The sequence below is a fragment of the Erithacus rubecula genome (assembly GCF_903797595.1).
Source record: "Erithacus rubecula genome assembly, chromosome: 6".
Classification (NCBI taxonomy): domain Eukaryota; kingdom Metazoa; phylum Chordata; class Aves; order Passeriformes; family Muscicapidae; genus Erithacus; species Erithacus rubecula.
In genome coordinates, this window is record NC_136688.1 from 44,041,530 (window position 1) to 44,063,182 (window position 21,653).

Here is a 21,653-nt window from a genome sequence, read left to right on the forward strand (position 1 = left end):
AGGCAATGGATTTAATCTTGTACAGAGTGCAAACACATTGGACACCTTCGAGAACTTATAAAAACTGAATCATGAATACAGTATGTGTTTATTCATTTCCTCTTTCACAACTCCTGTTCTCAGCATTCTTCTCCTGCAGTATCAACACTTCTTTATTTTTAACCACAGCAGACCAGCCTGGTTTTGTTTTTTGCACTATGCCTACTTTTGGAGCAGAGAAACAGCTGTGTTTGAATTCCTGGAACAGCACCAGAACAGCCAGAGTCTCTGCTCTGTACAGAGGTAACACACACCTACTGGGCTGACAAACAGTGCCCTGCTGCCCTGAAAGAGAGCAACTCTGGCTTTGCAGATGCTCTGAGTGCACTTGTACCCTGCCTACCTGTCCCATGGCTTTTGCAAACATGCCCTCCCCTTTCTTTACCCACAGCCAGCACTAAGCTCTAAGCTGCAGAGCCAGTGAAAGCCCACCTTACTCCAGTTTACCAATAAATCTATCTTTTGCTCATCCACTCCAGAATATGGAATCAGATTCACAAAGCATTTTCCCAATCTTGCATTTAATCAGTCTTCAAGTTCTCATTTTCCCCGGCAGGCAAAACCCAACAGAAACAGAACTGAATCTGTGAGAAAAGGAGCAGCAACACAAAACTTCGTCAGAAGTGTGAGCAAACAAAACTATCTACAGCATTTATGTTTCATAGGCTAAAATAAAATTAATTTCTTCCAATAAAACCCACAGATTTTATTAAATAGCTCCTTTATAAATTATGCACATTTACGATGTTATCGTAGTAACACTTGCTCACAGTTTCTAGGAAAATGAGAATACTTAGTGCTAAAATTACACACAGCTGAGAAGCTACCAGCAATTGTGTTTCTGTGCATGAGTGTGGTGGAAGGAGAGCATCATGCATGCTCATTTGTCCTACATATATTTGTTAAAATGGGTCCATATGAGAGATGCTTCACAGTGTAATTACCAAACATACAAGGGCCCCAAGAACAAAACTAGCTTATACTGGGAAAGGGAAGCTTCTGCCAGTACAGCTTATTTTAGTAGCCCAGTCAGTGAAAAGCAAAATGTCCCTGGGATAAACATGTCTTTACTGGAGTCTTCTGCTAAAAAGGTCTGAACTCACCTAACTAACTTGGTACATTAACTGTATAGAAGCCAGTATTTCTGGTACAGTTGTAGTGTTTAAAGAGGCTGAAAAATGAATGAACTCTGTTCTACAGTTTGGTGCTCTCAAACTCTATCTGCTGTAAAGGTATAATGCCATAAGATGTGGCGTGGTGTTATCTCAACATCAGTATTCACCACTTGGCAGTTGAAGTCAAACTTACAAGTAATCAGCAGAAGTAGAAATCCACTGTATTTTTGCTCTCAAAAGCAGTGTGGAAGAAGAGCAGCAGCCAACACTGCAGACACGTAAAGATCAGAAGTTTGGAGGAAACTGCAATGGAAAACCATTTTCTTTTTATAAAGCTCCTAAACTGCATTGCCAAGTGGAATTTCTAAAACTAAGAAAAATTTTGTTTCAAGTCAACAACTCAAATTCTGCCTCAGCTTTTCTGAATACAAACTATTCATCAATTATTTTGTGAATTTGTCCTTTATTTGTGTATCTATGCATGCAAAATTAATTTTGCAACAGGGCCTCACAGGCAGTGAAGTTTGTGTTCATATCTCATCAGCTGTAGTTCTCAGCAACTGACATTAAACATAATTTACCCTCACGACTGCTATGAGCCAGAAGGCAATTATTCTCCTCTGACCATTTACTTGTGCCAGGTGCATTTCCTAGCCACAGCTATACTTGTCTGAGACCCAGCTTGATTTCCAGCTTTTTGTAGCACAGGATATTCCAGGGTCCTTTCCTCTACTCACTGCTTAGCTCTACTCTTCCTGTACGTTTCTTGAACACTGGTCCCGGAGGAAATCCTGTGAAATGCAGATTCCCAGATTGCAACAACACAGAGGCAGCCATGAGAGCCTGCACGAGGTGGTGCAGGGATGAAGCACAAGCCTAGCTGTGCTGGCTACAGCTGTGTCTGCAAAGAGATGCTGAAAGGGTGCAGACTGTGGGAAACACACAAAGTGACATAAAATGAATAAGCAGACTTCCATCTTTGTGCTACAGACCAACCCACCATAAGTGCCTGGGAGCAAGGAATGGAAAGCAATGAAAAACTGCAGTGGAAGGACTAAAAAGAGTCAATACCATCTGCAGAAAGGTTCTGTCTTGTACTGTGCTCCACTTCCACAGCCACAAGTGAGGTGGCCTCCAAGGCTGAACCAAAGAGTAGCCATCAGGCAGAGCAGGTAAGCAAGATTTTGGGACGAAGGAGGAAAGCTGGCATAGCAAAAAAGAACAGCTCAAGTACCCACATCCCAGCAACAATTTCTGTGGCCAGAGAACCACCCCTCTGGCTGCTACATTCATGCCCTGTGAGGTGGGTTTCTCTGCAAGCAGCTTTTGGCTCCTCTATGGTGGCAAGAGTGCACTATTATAATGGACTGACTTATTCACTGGGACATTGATTTCTGCCAGGCCTTTTGGCACTGCCCCAGTCTTTCTGGCAACAGGTAACTTCAGTGAGCAGCTGCAGTAGTCTGGGAGGTTTGGTGCATCTGGCACCTCACAGACTTTTTTGCAGGCAAATTTCACATTCCACAGGTTTCTCACAGGGATGCCATAAGGATGGGGTGGGGCTCAGCTGCTGAAGCACTATGAAATAATCTTGGGAATGTTTTCCTCTTTAAATCTGCAGTCTTGTAAACATTGATAGTTAAGCCCTTTTCTTAGGCTCAGCTAGTTCCAGCACAGTTTAGCACTGCCATAAGCATTTCAAGGACAAAAAAATGTTATGGCTATGTTGTGGTTTAACCCTAGCCAGCAACCAAGTACACATGTGCTTACTCACTCCTCCCACCCCTGGTGGGGTGGGAAGGAGAATCATAAAAAAGGTAAAACTGTGAGTTAAGAACAGCTTAATAAATGAAATAAAGTACAATATTACATTAATAGTAGTAGTGAAAAGGAAGATATGAGAGAGGGAGAGAAATAAATCCCAAGATGGCCACAAAAATGATGGACAATACAATTGCTCACCACCTGCAGAGAGATGCCCAGCCTTTACTCCTGCAGTGGTCAGCCCTTTGCAGCCAACTCCCCCAATTTATCCACTGGGCATCATGCTCTGTGATATGGGATATCCCTTTGGACAGTTGCAGTCAGCTGTCCTGGCTGTGCTCTCTCCTGGCTTCTTGTGTACCTGCTTGCTGACAGAGCATGGGAAACTGAAAAGTCCTTGACTTAGGCTAAGCACTGCACAGCAACAACTCAACCAGCAGTGTGTTATCAATGTCATTATCATAATAAATCTAAACCACAGCATTGTATCAGCTACTAGGAAGAAAATTCACTCCATCACAGTCAAAATCAAGACAGGCTACAACAAAAATTTTAAGAACATTTGGGGAGAAAAGTCACTCTCATTACTTGTATGCAAGTAGAGGGTTTTACTCATCACCTGACACGTGATCTTCGATATTCTTTTTCACAACAAAAAACACCCCCAACATGAAAACAACACAATCAAACCAAATACCACATGTAAGAAAAAAGAAATAAGCCATGCCTGGAAAAGCCCTGCAGGTTACTGGAGCACTGCTGGGAGGCAGAGCTGGGGATTCAGCAGGACTGTGCCAGCACCAACCCGGCAGCTGCCTGCCCAGCCCTCCTCTCCTTGTGCCTACAAACAGAAGACCCATGTAATGACAACCACAAAACTCACTTAAGCTCTGAAAAGGTGACTAATGAGCTCATTCATACTGCCTATAAATTATTCACTACAACACTGAACCCACTCCAGACAAACGGCAAAGTAAACTTTAAATACAGGGAGCAGGAGCCTCCTGTGTTGTCAGCTTCTGCTTGTAAAACTTCTTGCAATTCAACAGACACTTCACTTGCTTCTGCCCCCTTGTTAAAATCACTCAAAGGTTTAGACCTTCTTTTTTACTACCTCTAGCAGAGTTAAGGCAGCTACAGCTCCTACATATTTATTTTGCCACTGCCAAGTCTTTTTCTTTATTAGTTCCAGGTAATCACAAAGCACTACACATAACTTTAAATTACATTCTTCAGAAATTAAAGTCTAACCTCAAAATGAAGGCCAGGTCTAAAGAAGTAAGAAGACAATAGCACATGCATGTTTAATGAGAAGCAGCCCGTCTCCAGAGCCTGCACTTACTGATACTACTGTGAACATCTATAATTTGTGCCAAAAATAAAAACCGAGGTCTTAAAAAACCAGTTTCATTTCTTAGATACTCGTCCAAAAAAACTTCTGATATGTTTAGAAATAGTCCATTTGTAAGAATGCTTTTGTTATTCTGTTTAGTGTGAAATAAGAGGCAGATAATGGTTGGATGTTAGCAGCACAAATGGTGGAGTTTGCTGCTGTGGTGGCTGGAACAGGCATTTACTCTCTTCCAACAGTACTTTTCTTCATAAAATAAATTACACCATTTATAAGTTAACTTTAGTAACTTGTTGCAGGTTGAACTAGCAAGACAGAGTGAACTACAGAGTGACATTAAAAAGAGTGTCTTATATGACATGTCTGATCTTCAGTGGGAAAACATTACTTGCACCTCTGGTTACACAATCAACTCCAAAGGTCGGGAACAACTAGATAAAAGGGAAAGATGGGAATTACATAGCTAAAGTCCAGTAGGGTATATAGTAAGGTAAAGTATGGGAGACATAAAGCAAATGGCTAGCAAAAGAAGTTTGCAAATGAAATAATCATTCCAGATTTCATTAATCACTCTTTTTCTTCCAAACTGTCAATGTAACTAAGCAAACTAAGAAATTCTGCACTACTTGAAGACAAAGGCTTTACCACCCACCAACAACTACGTGGTTAGTCTTTATTTATTTACATCCGTGACTCTGAAATCACCAGAGATGCACAGAAACCATGTTGCCCCGTTAGTACTGCTCTTTAAAATGGTGATTAGAATAAAGCAAACACAAGACAGCATTGGAGCAGCCTACATTACACAGCATGCATGCTGACTTTTCAAAAGCTGTTGTGTTTTAACCCCAGTCAGCAGCTGAGTCCCACACAGCCACTTGCTCCCTGCCCCCCCCAGCCCCAGTTGGAATGGGAAGGAAAACTGGAAAAAGGTAAAGCTCAGGAGTTAAGAACAATTTAATGACTGAAATAAAGGTAATAATAATAATAGTAATCGTAATATTAATAACAAAAACAGTAATAATAATAGATGAACAAGTGATGCACAACACAATTGCTCACCACCTGCTGACAGATGCCCAGCCCATACCCCTGCAGTGATCAGCCCCTGACAGCAATCTCCCCCCACACTGAGCATGATGTTCTAAGGCATGGAATATCCCTTTGGCCACTTTGGGTCACCTGTCCTGGCTGTGCTCCCTTCCAGTTTATTTCTGGACCTGCTCCCTGCCCGAGTACAAAAAACTGAGAAGTCCTTCACTTAGGGTAAGCACAGCACTGCAACATCTAAAACGTCAGTGTGTTATCAATATTACTCTCATATAAAATCCAAAACACAGACCTCTACCAGCTACTACGAAGAAATTAACTATATTCCAGCTGAAACCGGGACAAAAGCTCTCCATCTGGTGATATTCCTCCCCCTCCTGTACCTGAAGGGCGTTGGCAAAGGGCTACACTGCCAGCACAGACCCCCCCAACCTGCCTGGCAAGGGGTGCTCAGCTCCCAGCCCAGCGCTGGGAACAGTGGCACTTCACGCAGCCACTCCCCACACCCCGCTCCTCATTTCCCTAATGAGCACCAGCACTGATGTCAGTTTTGCCCAAGGCATGATTTGGTCTAAATAATAACAAACTACAGTTGGCTACATAATCAGAGGAATGCCAGATCTGGGGGAGTATCAGCAAACAAACTGGCGGGACAGCTTTTAACTGCGTGCAACAAAGTCAAAACTTGGCTACGAGTGTCAGTGAATCCCTTGACTGGTCAATGCCACTGCTCTTGCTGAGTGGGCCCTGGATGGCTCTGACCTAAGAGGTCACCTGGGAGGGTTCTTGAGATACTGGTCTGTGCAAATTCCTGCAAGACTGCCATGCATGGGTAGGGCACACAGCCAGCCCCGGGTGATGCTGACACTGCTTTGGGGCCAGCTGATGCTGCTGAGGCAGAGGCAGCTGGATTACACTGGGTACCAGGGCAAATGCAGCTCAAGCCAAAGCCACTCTGTGGCTGTTGCCTCTACTGGAAAACTGGTCCTGCTACTCCTTCTTCCTCTTGGATCTCCAAACAACAAGCTCTCAAGATCCCAGTGTATGCCAATCAGTGGGGAATGCTGGGCTACTCTGTGCTTTGGTGACATCAGTACAATTGTAGATATTTCTGACCTGCAAGTAGAAAATTCAGATGTTCACAAAGCAAAGAAAGTAATAAACTCAACAAATAGGAAAAACTGTGGCCCCTTTAAATGGCATAATACTCACCTCCTTATGAAAGAAATTGCCTCTCTAGTGATCCATTACCACACACCAGTCCCAATAAAAAAAAAAGTGCACAGGTTTATATGCTCCAGTGATTACAGGGTAGTCACTTTGTCGAGTGAGAAAATCTGTAAGTGCTGACCAGATAAGGCCAGACAATACACACATCACCCTTACTTTTATGTATTTCTGTCCATTGTCACAACCTTTACAAAAATGAGAAGGCAAAACAAATGGGCTGAAACAAGCCATCAGTAACTTCCTACTTGTTTGTCTGCTACAGCTCTGGTCTTGGACATTTCATGTACACAGCCAGGCTTGACTCAGAATTCCCATATACACACATCAGATTTAGGGTGCCAGAGACATGCTGCACTCCCGTGTGAAGTGTGAGCTCTGCAGCTGGGCCCTTGGTGAAAAATGGATTTGTGTGTGTGAATGCACACCATGGCAAGTGTGTGCCCAACTCTGCTCAAGACTGGGATTTTAGTCATCAAGTACCCAAAGGGGGTCCTTACTGAAGTTAATGGGTTCCCCTTGAGCCAATTCTTCTCTCAGAGGCTGGGCAGATGGAATAAGATCTTGAAATTGGCCAGGTGGAAATTTCTGCCTGTGCTTGCCTTACTGAGCAGGAAGTGTGATGCTGGCGCCTGCAGAGTCCTTAGGGAGCTGGGCTGAAGCTGTCCTCAGGTACCCCACTGCTCTGTGGCTCTGTGCACTACTTGATTGCATCCTTGGATTTATGCCAGTGCTAATCAGCATCCAACCCTCTACCTTTATTTCTTCCTTACATCCCTGCCACATAACTCCATTTAATGTTTTCTGTAAGAGTTGAAGAAGCCAGTCAGAGCAAAGCTCCTCTTGCCCACGTCCTCATTCCAGCCATGTCCTAAGGAAGAACAGAGCAAATGCACAGTGATACTCTGCAGCATTCTCCTGTACTTCCAGAGACCTGCTGTTTAAAAGCTGAAGCTGAAGATGCAATCAGATGTTGTGGTACGCTGTAAACCTGAAGATATTTTCTTCCTATCAACTTTCAAAAAGGTTCTTGTAAGCTTCAGTATGAAGAACAGCCTGTAGCAAGAAGTTTCATACTTTAACTATTGACTGTGTGAAAAAAAATTCTTCATTTGCTTTAAATGTGTCACCTCATAGCTTTGCTTGAAAATCCTATTTCTTGTGTATTATGGTAATTATCATATATCTAGGACATATGACTCACATCTCTGCAGACTTCTCTTGATTTTACAGCACCTCCCTACTGCTCCAACAGTGCTACTAATAACCTGCATTTCACCCTCTGAAATAACTACAGGTATACATAAACATCAGGAAATAATATATAAACACACCTATCAATGACCATCTAATCATACAGCCATAATTATCAGTATTGTGTCTACCAGATAAAAGCAAAGGGAGTTATTTTTCAATAAAATGGTCCTAGCAACTTGTTCTCCCTTGTAGTCTCAGACTGTAGCTTTTTCCCTTACAGACTCACTTGAAGTAGCTGGAGCTTTTCCAAGCACTTAATATGTCTACACAAAATGTGGAAGCAGATCATTCCAGCTGACAGTATCTTTATCCATGAAGAGAACAGCAGCTGGAAGATGCTGCCTCATACAAACAATAACTGTAACAGATCAGGCCCTATGCAGGCAGTCCTTTAAAAAAGCTGCAGCTTCAGAGCTACCAACCTTCTCAGGGCTGCTCCCCTAGAAGTCCTTGCCCCCAGCTTCCACCTTGCATTTGCCTGGGATAGCAGGAGCATGGCCAAGGTGGAAACGGTTTGGGAGATGAGGAAGTGCCATGGAGAATGGTGGGAAGGGCTATAGGGAAGTGACAGAGAGAGAGAGAGTGTTTGCAAAGGTGATGTGGATCTAGGTCAGGTCTGGGGTGGTCATGTGGGAAGCAATGGCCTTGCATCATCTTCTGATCAAGTTTCAGCTCTGGCCCCACATGAAAAGGGCAACAACCCCCCCTCCAACAACCCACAGTCATTATTATACATGATCCTTCTGCTTGGATCAATGGAATAATAAGTGATAAGTAAGTGTGAATGCACAAACTTTATTTCTGCTGCAAGCATCCTCAATTTTTCACCTGTGCTTCCAGCTCCTGGAGCAGTTCTAGCCAGTGCAGAGTGTGGGGCAGGGACCTGCCCATTTGAGGCAAAGACTAGCAGTGTGTCAGGGCTCAGCTGGCAGGATGTTTGTGAAAGCAGCTCAGTTCAGTCAACAATCTCCCCCTAGAGTCCAAGTACATCACCTCAAAAATATGTCTCAGCTCTCCTGGCATAGAGCCTGGGAACCCAGATTTGTTTCTGATCCAGGTCCTTCAGCTGGCAGTGTAACAAATTGCTGTCCTGCCACCAGGATGAATAAAGTCATTTTTCACTCATTATGTTATTCAAAAATAGACCAGGAGCTTTATTTAAAACAAGAAAGTAATATACTGGAAATTAACAGAGAAAAAAGCTCTTTTGCTTTATAAACCACAAGGATAAAATACTGAGTTAGAACAACCCGTTAATATCCCAAGGAGTTTGACCAGAAAAGAAGATACTCAGATTACAAATTCTACTGCTTATGGTCTTGAGCTAAGTCTAACTGCCATGTCAGGGAGCCTGTTTTTTCCTGCAGATCACTAATATTTTTCCCTGCAGTCTACAGAATGGCTTCAGGCAAAGCAGTACAGGTCCATCCCAGCTGTTGAACTGGATAACCCATGGTTGTTTTCCCCCAGAAGTGTGCTGTGGTGAGTGACACCTCTGCTGCTCTGACTGCATCTCCCTGGGGTGTGAGGCATCACTCTCTTTCCCAGGGTACAATCCTGCAGCTGCTCCTACCAGGACAGGCAGCCCTGAGAAGCAGAACCCTGAGAATGACCCCTGTTTACCTAACAACTGGGAGGACTCTGCTGGACTTCTGTCAATGCCTTTCAATACAAGGTGTTGGTTAACAGCAAGTTAAAGGAGGGCAGACAGACAGATGTACCTTGTGTCACCCGATGGTAACGTGATGACAGCTGGTTCACAGATCAGGAAACACTGCTCCATCCCCTTGGTCAAGGTCTCCCTTGGACTCCCCCTTGTCCCAGTAAGGAAAAGATGGACTGGCCACACAAGCCACCCATGCTGACTTGCTGGCCTTTGCCTGCTGGATGTCTCCATCCTTGCCTGTCACCCACCTGAACTGGGTTGATTTACCATCAGTTTTTATTACTGACTGGGTTTTTTTCCTATTAACCTAAATCAATACACTCATACAGTAAACATCCCAAAATTCAAGTCAATATAGGGAATTCATAAGGTATTACAGATTTATAGATATTTACAGCTTTGATTAGAGATCCTCAGATGGATGATGCAATGGAGGCACAGCTAACAGATTAGAATTTCAAGTACTGATGGTAACTTGTAAGAAAAGCATTAGAAAGATTTAAAAGCCCAAGCCTCACTGACTTCTAAATGACTTTCAGTGAAGTTAGCAGTGCTTCAGCCTTCAGGTACTTTCAAAAGTGCCATTATATAGCCCTGCCTGAAGGTTTGCCTCTCTCCCCACTGACACAATGCTTGTGAGAAGGGCAGCTACAGCACAGTATTCACCTTACAAGATGCTTGTCTTGCCTAGGGGCACTGTCCTGCACAGCAATGAAGATGATCCTGGATGTATCTGGCCCTCAGCTGTAACACAAACCAGAATGGCCAAACCAGCTGTGGCTGCTCTTAGTCCTGTGCCCATCCTGTTCTGCTGCCAGCAGGAAATGGCAACACAGGCAACAGAACTGGTGCCTTCCTCTCCTCTGATAGCTCTGCTTTTTATTTCTAATCAGATGAACAAGACACCCTGTTATACAGTTTCCTCTGTGAATTATTTCAGGACTGTGCATTGCAGGTACTGGGTTAGGTGATTAGGTTCTACCTCTGAGAGGTACTGATCCCCAAAGGGAGCACGGCCAGCTCTGTGCAGAGAGCACACCCAGTGCAACAGAGGCTGAGCCAGCCCAGAGGGATGAAGCCATGGTCAAGAATGGCTCTGCAGAACACACTGCCCATGGGCTTAGACTGTCTCTTGCCTCACTCTTGGGAATACATTTGAGAACTGTCTCTGTCTCGACTTGGAAGCAAGTTGTAACAAAAGGGAACCACAACATCCTCTTGCATGGTAATCTCTAAGGATATATCTGCTACCCCCTGCACAATACAGTGTAGGGACAGCCAAACCATGACACATCCTGTAAACAACATCCCAAAGATAAACTCACTGTCCAGGAGGCTGAACTTCTCCAAGAGAACTCCCCTGGAGTTCACTGGGATACCTTTTGCAAAGCACTATGCAGGCATTCCCCTGGAGACATCAGACTGTTTTGGTTTGGTTCTTTAAAGAATCTTTTTTAACAAGCAAAAGTCACATTCAAAATACTTCAACTTCCTTTATTCATTTTTTTTTTTATTTAAATGAATAAAAATGTACCAATAAATGAAAACTTGTCTTTTTGTCTTGGACTTCTCTGCAGAACAAGGACTCTCTGCCCAGAAATACCTGTAAAACTGTTATACAGTATTCTTCTATTTAAGTAGGTCACCTGACAGGGGAAAATATCTATGCAAAATTTCAGTGAAGCCAACAGATTTCTGATTAGGACTGGCACCTGGCAATAGCTATAGATTTCCACATGTTTATCCCTCCCAGCACAGAAGTCATACATCTCATGCTAACAGAGATGCATAAGGAAAAAATCTTGCACATATTAATGCAAAATGTAGCAACTTCCTTCAATGCTTTTAGATCATCCTCTAGAAAAACAAAACAGCACATATCTCTAACAGAGTTCTGAAAGTAGATCAAAAATCCTATAAAAAGAGAGACTTCTCTATTTAGCTCCAATTAATTTGACTTCAGTATAGAAATGCTTGAGCCAAAAATAAACCCTAGACTGTTTGACTCTCATTTTCTGTTCTAGCCACTACACCACACTTTGACAATGATAGGTACTTTACATAAACACTGATTTCTCTCAGTAGTACGTATTTTCAGTCACTTTTTCAAATCCACTCCACTACAAGTGGCTGCCACATAAACGTATTCTTTGAATCACAGAGTCCAATTTGACACTTAGCAGAACTGTCACCTTACATGATACAGCCCTTGTGATCTAGCTAATTCTTGGGATCTAAATACATGGGTTTGATCAGAATACATCTACCAGAGGTTATTACCCTACTGACTGCTGCCAGCAAAGTGCAGTACCAGGCGCAGGCACAGCATCCAGAAAACCTGCTTCAAAGCACAGAAATAGGAATGGCACTGCAGCAAGAGGTAAGGGCAGAGAAAACACCAGCAAGAAAAGCATCCCTGTGTGGCTGCCACCAGTTCCATGGAGGCCAGCTCTCACCACGAAGTGTGTCAATTTAAGGACTTTGAAATAAAATCCAAAACTTTACTTGGACATCAGTCTGGGGGCCCAGAAGGGGCAGGTCTTTCCAAATTGGCACCAAATCCCGCACCCTTTATTCCTGGAAAGAATTTTATTTACATTATTGCAATTCTGGGTAAGGATTGCAAGATGTAACTCTGAGATCAGGCTCTAATCCTGCCTCTCTGTTTACTGCATTGATTGTACTCTTTTAGACTCTGATCTCTCACTCCTGCTTAGTGCAGGCTCCCCTCTATTGGGGATGGGGAATTAAAATGGGATTCAACTGAAAAGCTGAGGCAGAGCAGGGAATGATGAAAACACATCATCTGCCATGAGCAGCCATCACCATGGCTAAATTTAGAATGTAGGCTCCTCAGGCAGAGAGATGATCTGCCATCCCTGTGGGGCACCAGTCACACAGTGCTACATAAATATTAAAATAATAATTGATGATTAATTAATAATGGCTTCCTTTTCCTCATGACCATCTCTCAGCTGCCATAAGAAATAATCATTTCCTTTCTTCTAGATGCAGACACAAACAACCATTCAAAAATGTGTCTCCTCAGAGAAAATTCACTTTCCCATTCCTTATCAGTAAAATAATATTTTCTGCTGCCTTGGACATGAGATTCTGAACCATTCACAGGCACTCTATTTAAGAAAGAAATACTAATTAAAAATGCCTCAGAAGCCACAATAACCAAAATAAACACCAAAACGGTAAAGCTAAGGCACAGAAAAAAGTGCAAATCAATTAATTCCCTCTTGCTCTATTATTACTCTCTAAAGACAAAAGTCTTCTAATAAAATACAGTATAGATGCTGTAGGAAAATATCTTAAGGATACCTACATTCCTTCTGTGACCACAGATACAGACATCTGACTGATCTTACAGCTGCCTTTTATCAGTGTATTGTTCTTGCTTCTGATATGCACCTAATGCTTTTGATATTCACTTTACTTTCTGTAGTTAAAACCCTCCAGAAATTCAGCAAGCAACCCACTCCTTTTTTCATCACCTTGCTCTGTCCATCTCTTCTAATCCATGACAGCCTTACTCACTTTCACCTCCCACCAGCAAGCCCTCTTGCTGCTTACTGATCCATCACACTGCCCAGCAGATCTTGTAGCTACTAGCCCCTCTTGTAACCTCCTAGTTAAATAAATTTAAATTAAATATATAAATAAAACAAAAATACTTTGTTCTCCACCTGTCATGTTCTATTAGCATTTATCCCTCAAGCTCCAAAGTTGGTGTCTGCAGCCTGAGTTCACTCCTCACCAACTCAGCCTGCTTTCTAAATGTCAGATTCTACCAAAGCCCTTCCTTACCAATGACACTACTATTATTCTTCCTCCACATCCTTTTTTCTGTTGGTTTGTGTTCAAGCTTTTTCCCCAAATACCCAGCCTTACCTCCTCCAGCTGCTCAGCACTGCAGGTGTCAACCACCTAAAAAACCTTGACCAAGCCTCAAAATCCAAATTAGTTTTCAAGATAATTATTAAGATAATTATCCTTTTTAGATAAAATTGTTTCCTTGCAGAAGAAAATCTACATCAACCAGAACATCAACATTTGTCTATGAAATTTCTTCATGGTATTTTTACTGATAATGAATGCCATCTCTTAATAATTCCCCAGGCCCTCTTTAGAGACAATTACTATAAAAACATATCTTCCTAATGAAGATGGAGTTACTAAGTCCAGAAGTTTCACATCACTAATCAGGACAGCTGTGAGACTCTTTGCAGCAATTAGTTTAGAAACCAGTTCTGAGATGAAGTTGGATGGCTTTCTGAAAGGGAGGGATGGAGGGAAGCCTGCATTGGAGGGTGCCTGTCACAGAGGCACAGCAGGACAACAGCACCTGAGAGGATCACAGGAGACAGCAAAACAAGCAGAGCCCTGGTGCAGGAAGCAGCACAGGGAGCTCTGGGGCAGCTCAGCCCTAGGCAGGCTGTGGGGGCATATGGGCAGTGCCCACTGCAAAGTTCCCAGCATGAGCACACGTGGTTACAGACCCTGGGATTCACCTGTCCTGCACATCCTGAACAGCAGCCTGGATGTAAGAAACCACCTCTGTAAAGATTTCACCCCAGGAAGTAGTTTCTCCACACTTTTAAAACCCATAGCAGAAGGACGGCACCTGTCTCCAGGAACAGGAATCATCTCATGCACTGGATGTGGAATCATCATCTCTGGATATAGTCTAGACTCTGAGTTGAGGTGTTAGGACAAAGGTTGGACTCAATGATCTTAGAGGTCCCTTCCAACCTCATTATTCTGTGATTCTGTGATATGATGTTCACCACTATGCTAATTAAAAAAAATCCTGGGCAAACAAATGAGGGTCCAGCCCTTCAGCCCAGATCCTGCAGCTCCCAAGCCCTTCATTCAGGCAGAAGTCTCCAGCCTCCTTACCCAAGGATGGCATCAACAAATGAGTGCAATTAAAACATAGATAATGCATCTGAATATGTGCATTCCTCATTTATTTAACGAGCACAGTTTAGCTTTAATTATTTATGGTAACACTTCAGAAGAAGCTAGTAAACATAGTGTTGTAGACTCTACAAAAGTAAGAAAGCCCTTGCTGCAGGAAACTTCATGGTCTCGTGCTTGGAAACCTCTGCTGGGACAGGGGCTCAAACCTCACCTAGAAGAGCAATTAAAAGGTCCAAGAAATAGGGCAAATAAGGATACTGAGACTGCATTTGACAAAAAAACTTTCCACCAACATGAATGGTCTTATTCAGAGTTGTCTGTGTTGAAAACCTCTCACCTCACATGCATGTACAGGATGGGTAGCTCCAAGTGGCTCAAGGATTCTTTAGACGTACATACTCCTCCTCCCTGCCCCACCAGCAAAATCAGAACTTGTTGCATATCAGTGCATTTACTGTCCAAGTAGCTAAGGGGAAGGGAAGCCTTGATCCATTTGAGCCAGGCAATGTGGGATCACAGCCTGCCCCCAAAAGCCCACAGTCCCTGTTAGGGCTGCAGATATCAGCAGACTGACATGCTGCACAGGACAGTTCAGTGCCATCAGTGTCTTAAGCTCAGATGGGCAGGAGGTTTGATGGGAGGGACAGGAGAGAAGGGGCCATAAAAGGAAGGGAAGGGGAGGTCTGGACATGAGAAAAGAGAAGGAGCTGTGAGAAGAGAGGTAGGAGCACACAGCCAGCCACCCCAGGAATGCCTGTTGAGCATCACCTCTGGGCCAAGCCAGTGTGACACATCCCTGGGCACCCTCTCCTGCAGCTCTCCCTTCCAAGCAGCAGCACCAGTGTTTGCTCCAGCTGCCTTGATCCCACTGCAGGCAAAGGGACCTTCTGCAGCACACCTCTGATACCCCTCTGATGGAGTTCTGCCATCCTTGCTAATTCAACTGTGTGAGGAGAAGCCAGAGCTTTTCCATCTCCATCCTTGTTAGCAAAGCCTCTGTCCCATGGACAGTGCTCACTGTTGTTGCTCTCAGAGACCACTGGAAATCTCAGTGGAGGGCAATGCAGTAGGAGGGCCCCTTCTCAGCTGCACTGCTGCCTGTCAGCTGCCACAGAACACGCTGCTCTCTCTCAGCCTGGGTTAAGGCACCCAAAGAAGTAAAACAACAGTTTGAGACTGCAAGTACTCCAAAGTCAGAGTGCTAGTCCCTGCCTTCCTGAGACAAGTGCAGTGTGGGAAGAACCTGTGGTGTCTACTGAAATCCAAGCATACCACCAGCTAACAAAGATCATCACACTGAGCACTGCCAGGCAATTTCAGGACCCTTGATCTTGCATGAAGAAGTATGTTCAGCTGGTTTCCATGGATCATTGATGAGTAGATGGATAGTGTCTCTGCAGGCTCTGATATCCAACTCAAACCCATTCTGATGCACAGGTTTACAGAAAGACAATGCAGCCCTTTCCAGACAGCCATGTACAAATTTGGGAATATTCAAGTCTCAGACCAACTTGGGATTGTTATTCACCAGGGAAACCTGAGACTAACTTTAGCACTTATCTGGAATCAATTCTTTTGCCCTTACTCTATAAAAGTCAGGCCTCTTCCTTAATGAAAAAGGTGCTATGCACACTAGCTTTGCCTTTTCTATATTTCAACTTAAGGTATCACTGGCTGTATTTAATAGTTTCACTCCTGCAGAGCAACCTTCTGAAAAGGTCAAAACAAAACACTGGGAGCCAAATTCATCGCTGGTACTACTCCATTGACTGCAACAGCATTACACCTGGGATAGATCCAGCCCTAACTGCTTCCATTACAGTAAGTGGAAAAGAAGTGTGCTTGCTGTCTTAACTTTACTTTTCAATTGATCTGTTCTCTTCTACTCTGTGTGTTTCATTGCAATCAATAGGAATATATCTACTAGAGAAAGTTATGGCACAAAACATCTGAAGAGCTTTTAAAAAACTTGTCCTCTTGGTTTATAATGAACATCAGGGAGATGAGAAGGTAGCAGGCATTCAGCCTGCACTCAAGTGCTTTATCTTTTAGAAGAGGATACATGTTAGCATCTACCACAAATATTTTTATGTATAAGCTACATCATAACCAACAGAGCTCTTCCTTAAAGATCTCTTGACAGCAGGCATGAGCTGCCAGTCCCGAACAACAATGTCAAACAGAGCTCAGATATTACAGGGATGGGCACGATAGATGTTTATAAGCAGCTAGATTAGGAGGGAATAAACTTAACTTCTCTGGGACTATGTTGACATTCATCATGATTTGTTCTGCATCACACCAGCCATGCTGATAGACTCCTTCTAAGAAGAGGTAAGATTAAAGGAATCTTGTCTGTATTTCAAGTGATTTTCCTTTCCAAACTTTCAAAACATCTTCCTTAAATTCTTCCTTACATGCCATGATGGCACTTTAACACTGTACCAGAACCCATTGCTCTGGCTGAAACACCACCCAAAGCACCACTAGTTGAGCCATTTTTAATAAGTGATCCTGGAAAAATACCACAAATCAGTCTTCCAGATCAGCTTTGGTCAGCTTTGAGGATATTATGAAATGACATGGCATTATCGTACTAGACAGCTTTTAGCATTAAATTGTAGTCATGTGGCTCTTTTAACTTACCATTTAGCATTTCACTTAAATATCTGGCACAGAAATAACAGAAATATCTATTAATGACTGCCATTATTCCAGATTTTAATTTTTATTGCATTTCAGTGTCATGCATCATTGCACTAGAAGCTTCTGAAAGACACTATGGACTGTGCCTGGCAGTATGCAAGAATTCCCAAACTGGGATGTGGGATGAGGATGACCAAGACATGGAACAAGCAAAAAAAATAAACTGCAGATTTATCACTCCAGCACACATATGCTATACAACCCTTCTAGATGTGGGACTTGGATGTTGAGACATTTTAGCAAGAGAGAGCCTAATCTGGGCTGGAATGTGACTGTGCTCAACTACAGCCCCAGCATTTCTTCTGCTTAAGAAAGCTTCAGGTGGTCCCTGAAGCATCAGGCACTAGAGAATATCCACGTGCTACCTCTTCCACAAGATAAAGACCCTCTATCTCAAACTGGCTGCTTATGCACTCTCTCACTTATTCCCAGTTTGAAGGCTTTGCTGTGAAATTCAGCATGAACTCTATCACACAGACCCTTCACCATTTATCTCATGCAGTTCAGTCAGTACCAGTGACCAGGTCTCACGTGCTAATGGCTGTCATTTAAAGGTTGCTTTTAACATAGAATCAAGGATAAAGCAATTATTTTAAGGAATACCATTGTATTGATTTAGTTTGCATCACTGGGATGTCTTAGCATAATGGATAAGGCATTCATGACCAGCCCTGTGAAAACAATCTTAAGATATAAATAATGAGACAAGAAGGATTTGTGAAAGGGGCTTTTTCTGCTCTTTGTATTTGCTTGCTCTTGTTTTAAACTGTGTATCACTCACTTTAATGTACATATTCTGAACAGCTATGCAACTGAGAGTAATCCAATTTTCCCACCACAATCAACAAAATGTTCTTCCCTTGATCACTCCACTTCGTACATTACTTTGTGGCCACTTCAGTGTCAAATTCAGCCTTCCCTGCAATACCCAAATGCTTCTAACACAATTTACAGCCTACTTAGAGACTACCTTCTTGGAAATAATGTTAATCAGGATAATTTCTCCTCTTACTTTAAGGAGCACTTGATTGGGTGCTTTCAATCAGCTGTTAGCCAGTTACCTCAGAATTTCTCAAGTTCTTATGGGGAAATGGGACAACGCCATTTAGCAGTCAGAGAGCATGTTTAATGGATCACACTAATCTCAGGGAGGGCCTATGAAACTCTAATTTGTCAGGTTTCATTACATTCAATAATGACTCTAATTTTCCTGAAGTGTTCTGCTCACTAGTAAATTATGTACCATAGTTTTGCACCCCATTTTCTTTAACTCTGTGTTTGGAAAAATTGAAGGCATCTCATTCTCCATGGCCACTGCCCAGAAGGGGCCTGAAAAAGAGGGGTTAAGAGTTCACTGTCAGATGTATTTATCTCAGACGCAGGTATAATTCTTTGCAAACAGCTAAGTGTCAGTGCAAAAACCAAGCTGATTCAGGGTAATAAAAGCACTTCTGCAAAGCTTTTAGGTGACACTATATCCCTCACAAGCTTTCTCCACCCCTGCATCCATTTTATCATCCGATACCATCATTACCTTGACCAATCTGCACATTATTTCCTTTCCAAATGGATCGATTTTAAAACAGTTCATCTGCTAATGCTCAATGCAGGTTTGGGTGATTCTCCTATTGTTTCAATTATTTCTTTGTGAAAATTCAATCCTGTTGAGCAAACAGTGCTTTTATCTCAGCTGAAGATGTGAGAGCTGTGGTCGCCACTGACAGATCAAGAGCTTCTTATGAAACCCTCCTTTCAGCTGTAGCACCCTCAAGTGACAGAGATGTCCCAGTTTAGCTCATTACAAGTAATAGACAGTGTTAGCTGTAACCTGGCACATTAAATAGTTGAGCTATTAAAATTAACCACATATTTCTGGAGGAAGATATGCCATCTCAGCAAATGATCTGGTGATTTCCCTGATTTTCATCTGCTTTAGCTAAGGAATGGCTTCCCAAAGAGCCAAACAAAAGGCATATATTACCCCAATTTCCAGGGGCTAATTCTGGTTTGGAGGGAAACCCAGCATTGATAGAGATTCAAAACTGAACCTGTCAAGTTTTTTCAGATGGCTTTGGAGATTTGGCTTAGCAGTCCATAAGTAATGCAGTGTGCAGACAAGAAAGCCTCAGGGAGAAGAGAATGATCACAAAGGAATAAATAGAGCAAAATAGATGATCTTCCATTTGCTGCTTGTGGGGCAAGTCCCCTGTACTTTCATACCTCTTTTCTCCAGAATAACAGTGCCTATGTTCTTTCTGAACAGAGATTGAAGTGGCTCTGCCCACAGCCATTCAAAGTCCTCTTTAAGGTACTATATACTGAATGGGGGCAAAGTAATTTGATTATAAATGTCTGAAGTCACATTTTTAATCTCTACAATAATCTTCCAGGATAATTTTATGTAAAATTTTGTCAGCTATGCTAAGGAATAGTGTTTATCAAGATCTGCCTTTTACAGAGTCCAGTGTAGCACTGCTGAAAATAAACACCACCTCAGTCAGAGATTCTAATTTGCAGACATCTTATGCCAGCACTTATATGATTTTCCCAGTCTTGCTCAGATATGCATGGAAGGCCCAAAATAATAGCCTTACTGTAAGCATGTTATTGTAAGCATGAGACCAAAGGGAGTCACTTCCTCTTCATTACTGCCTTTAATGCATGAGCCTGGTGCTGGAGGGACCATTCTGTTGCCACCAGTGAAGTCCTGGCCAGAAGACATAGCTTTCCTACACATGACACTTAGAACTTGTCCTGAATAAACCAGGAAGAACTCAACTGAGAAAAATGTCACCAGAACCCTAGTCAGATGACAAGCATCATTTTACTTGAATCCTTCTAGTCTTCAAGAAAGTAGCTGCTGGGGACTAGGAAATCAGTCCTGTTCAAAACAAGGGATTCAAATGTCTCTTAAACTTGTATATGGCTGAAGCTAAATGCAGACTTTGTGACTCTGTCTATCACCAGGTATCTAGAGATACCCTGGTATGTCAAAGCAAATACAGTAAATGACCCTACTCGCTCTACATGGCATTACCATTCCTGATTTGAAAAAAGCTTTTCAAGTGAAACGTGCTTTGCAATATCTGAATGCAGAAACTGCTTTCTGTTCTGCAGTGTTATGCTAAAAATGTTTCAAATGGCCCTTGGTTTCTGTGCCTGGGGCTGATACACACTTACCAACACCAGCAGCTCCTAGGCTCCAGCCCTCACTGAAGAAAAAGCCAATTTGCTGTTCACTGCTTTAACATCAACATAGCAAGAATCAAGGCATTTCTGAAATATCCCCCACGATTGTGTTTGTGACCTGGGCACTTGGGAAATTCATGGCACTTTGAATGATGATGTTTTATTGGGAGAACATCAGAAGTAGCAAGATGTCTCATATTGACATATTGGTTCCACTTTGCTTGACATACGGGATCAAAGTCATCCCTGGCGGAACTCCATAACCTTCAACAGATGGGATAAATTTGGCCCCATATGCCCATAGCAGCTGGGGACTACAATTGTTTTCCTATTTTCAGCCATATTTTGAGGATACGGAGTCTGATTTTCTGCGTGCAAAGCAACTTGAGATTTTGGCATATGTGCAATGTGAGGCAAACAATTCGTATTATCATACACGGCCCTGGTATGATTGTTAGGGTCATCTGCAGCACATACCTAAATTTTAAATTAAACACGTGCTATAAATAGCCTAGGAAGAATCAAGCTAGAGATTATTTTATTAGACACTCAGCAATCTGTTCGACTGGCTGTCCTGCTCACTAGACACAGCATCAGAGTCCCTCCTGAATGTAAAATTATGTTTTCTTCATGTAGCTTCCCCTATCATCTACTGTATTCATATAGAGGGAAGCAGTTCGTAAATACCATTTCACATTCCAAACTATTTACTATAGGCAACTACATCATTGCTTTGTTCAAATAAATTTACATAAATCATTATTAGACTGTTGTATCTTAGCAACTTTATTTTGCTCCCAGAGCACAAATTAAATGCATGCATAAACCAGAATATTTTAGAGGGAGTTATTCCTGAATTGTTTATGAGACAGTAGACATTTCCACTTAATTTTTCATTCATAATGTAATTTCTTTAGTTTGCTCTGTATAGTTAAAAACTGCACATCTAATTTGCTGGGGTTTCCCTGGAAGTGCACAGTAGAATAGATGGCTGTGCTGCAATCTGTTCATCCATCAGCCAGTGCTTCCTTTGACTCACTCCACATTCTGCTCAGAACACTTTGTGGGAAAGGCCAGGAACAACAGTAAGTCCCACTTGCTGCTTGACATGATCGTATTAGGAGTAAACTGTTGTCGTTAACCAAAATTTGCAAATGAAGTCACTGGAAAATAGACCTATTTCTAGTAAACATTTCTGTGTTTGGATTAATTGAACAGAGCTCTCAGAGTCCTCCTAGCTCAGATTTACAGCTCGGCACCACCCATGCATCTTGTAAGGAACGGCACTGTTCTCGTTAGCCGTACTCAATTACAAACACACACATCCTAATTGCACTCACTCACGGACTGCAAGGAG

At 42.6% G+C, this 21,653-nt stretch overlaps 1 protein-coding gene across 3 annotated transcripts in view; it reads right to left on the reverse strand.

Moving 5' to 3' along the window:
- The window catches only part of FOXN3 (forkhead box N3), a 206,014-nt gene that overhangs the window by 138,293 nt on the left and 46,068 nt on the right, over positions 1 to 21,653 (reverse strand). The window contains exon 1 of one of the 3 annotated variants that reach the window (XM_079308128.1): positions 6,288 to 6,311. The exons of the other annotated variants lie outside the window; for them this stretch is intronic. The gene's annotated coding sequence lies outside the window, so the exon portion shown is untranslated. Of the gene's footprint in view, positions 1 to 6,287; positions 6,312 to 21,653 lie in introns of those variants that run through there. 3 annotated transcript variants of the gene reach the window in all.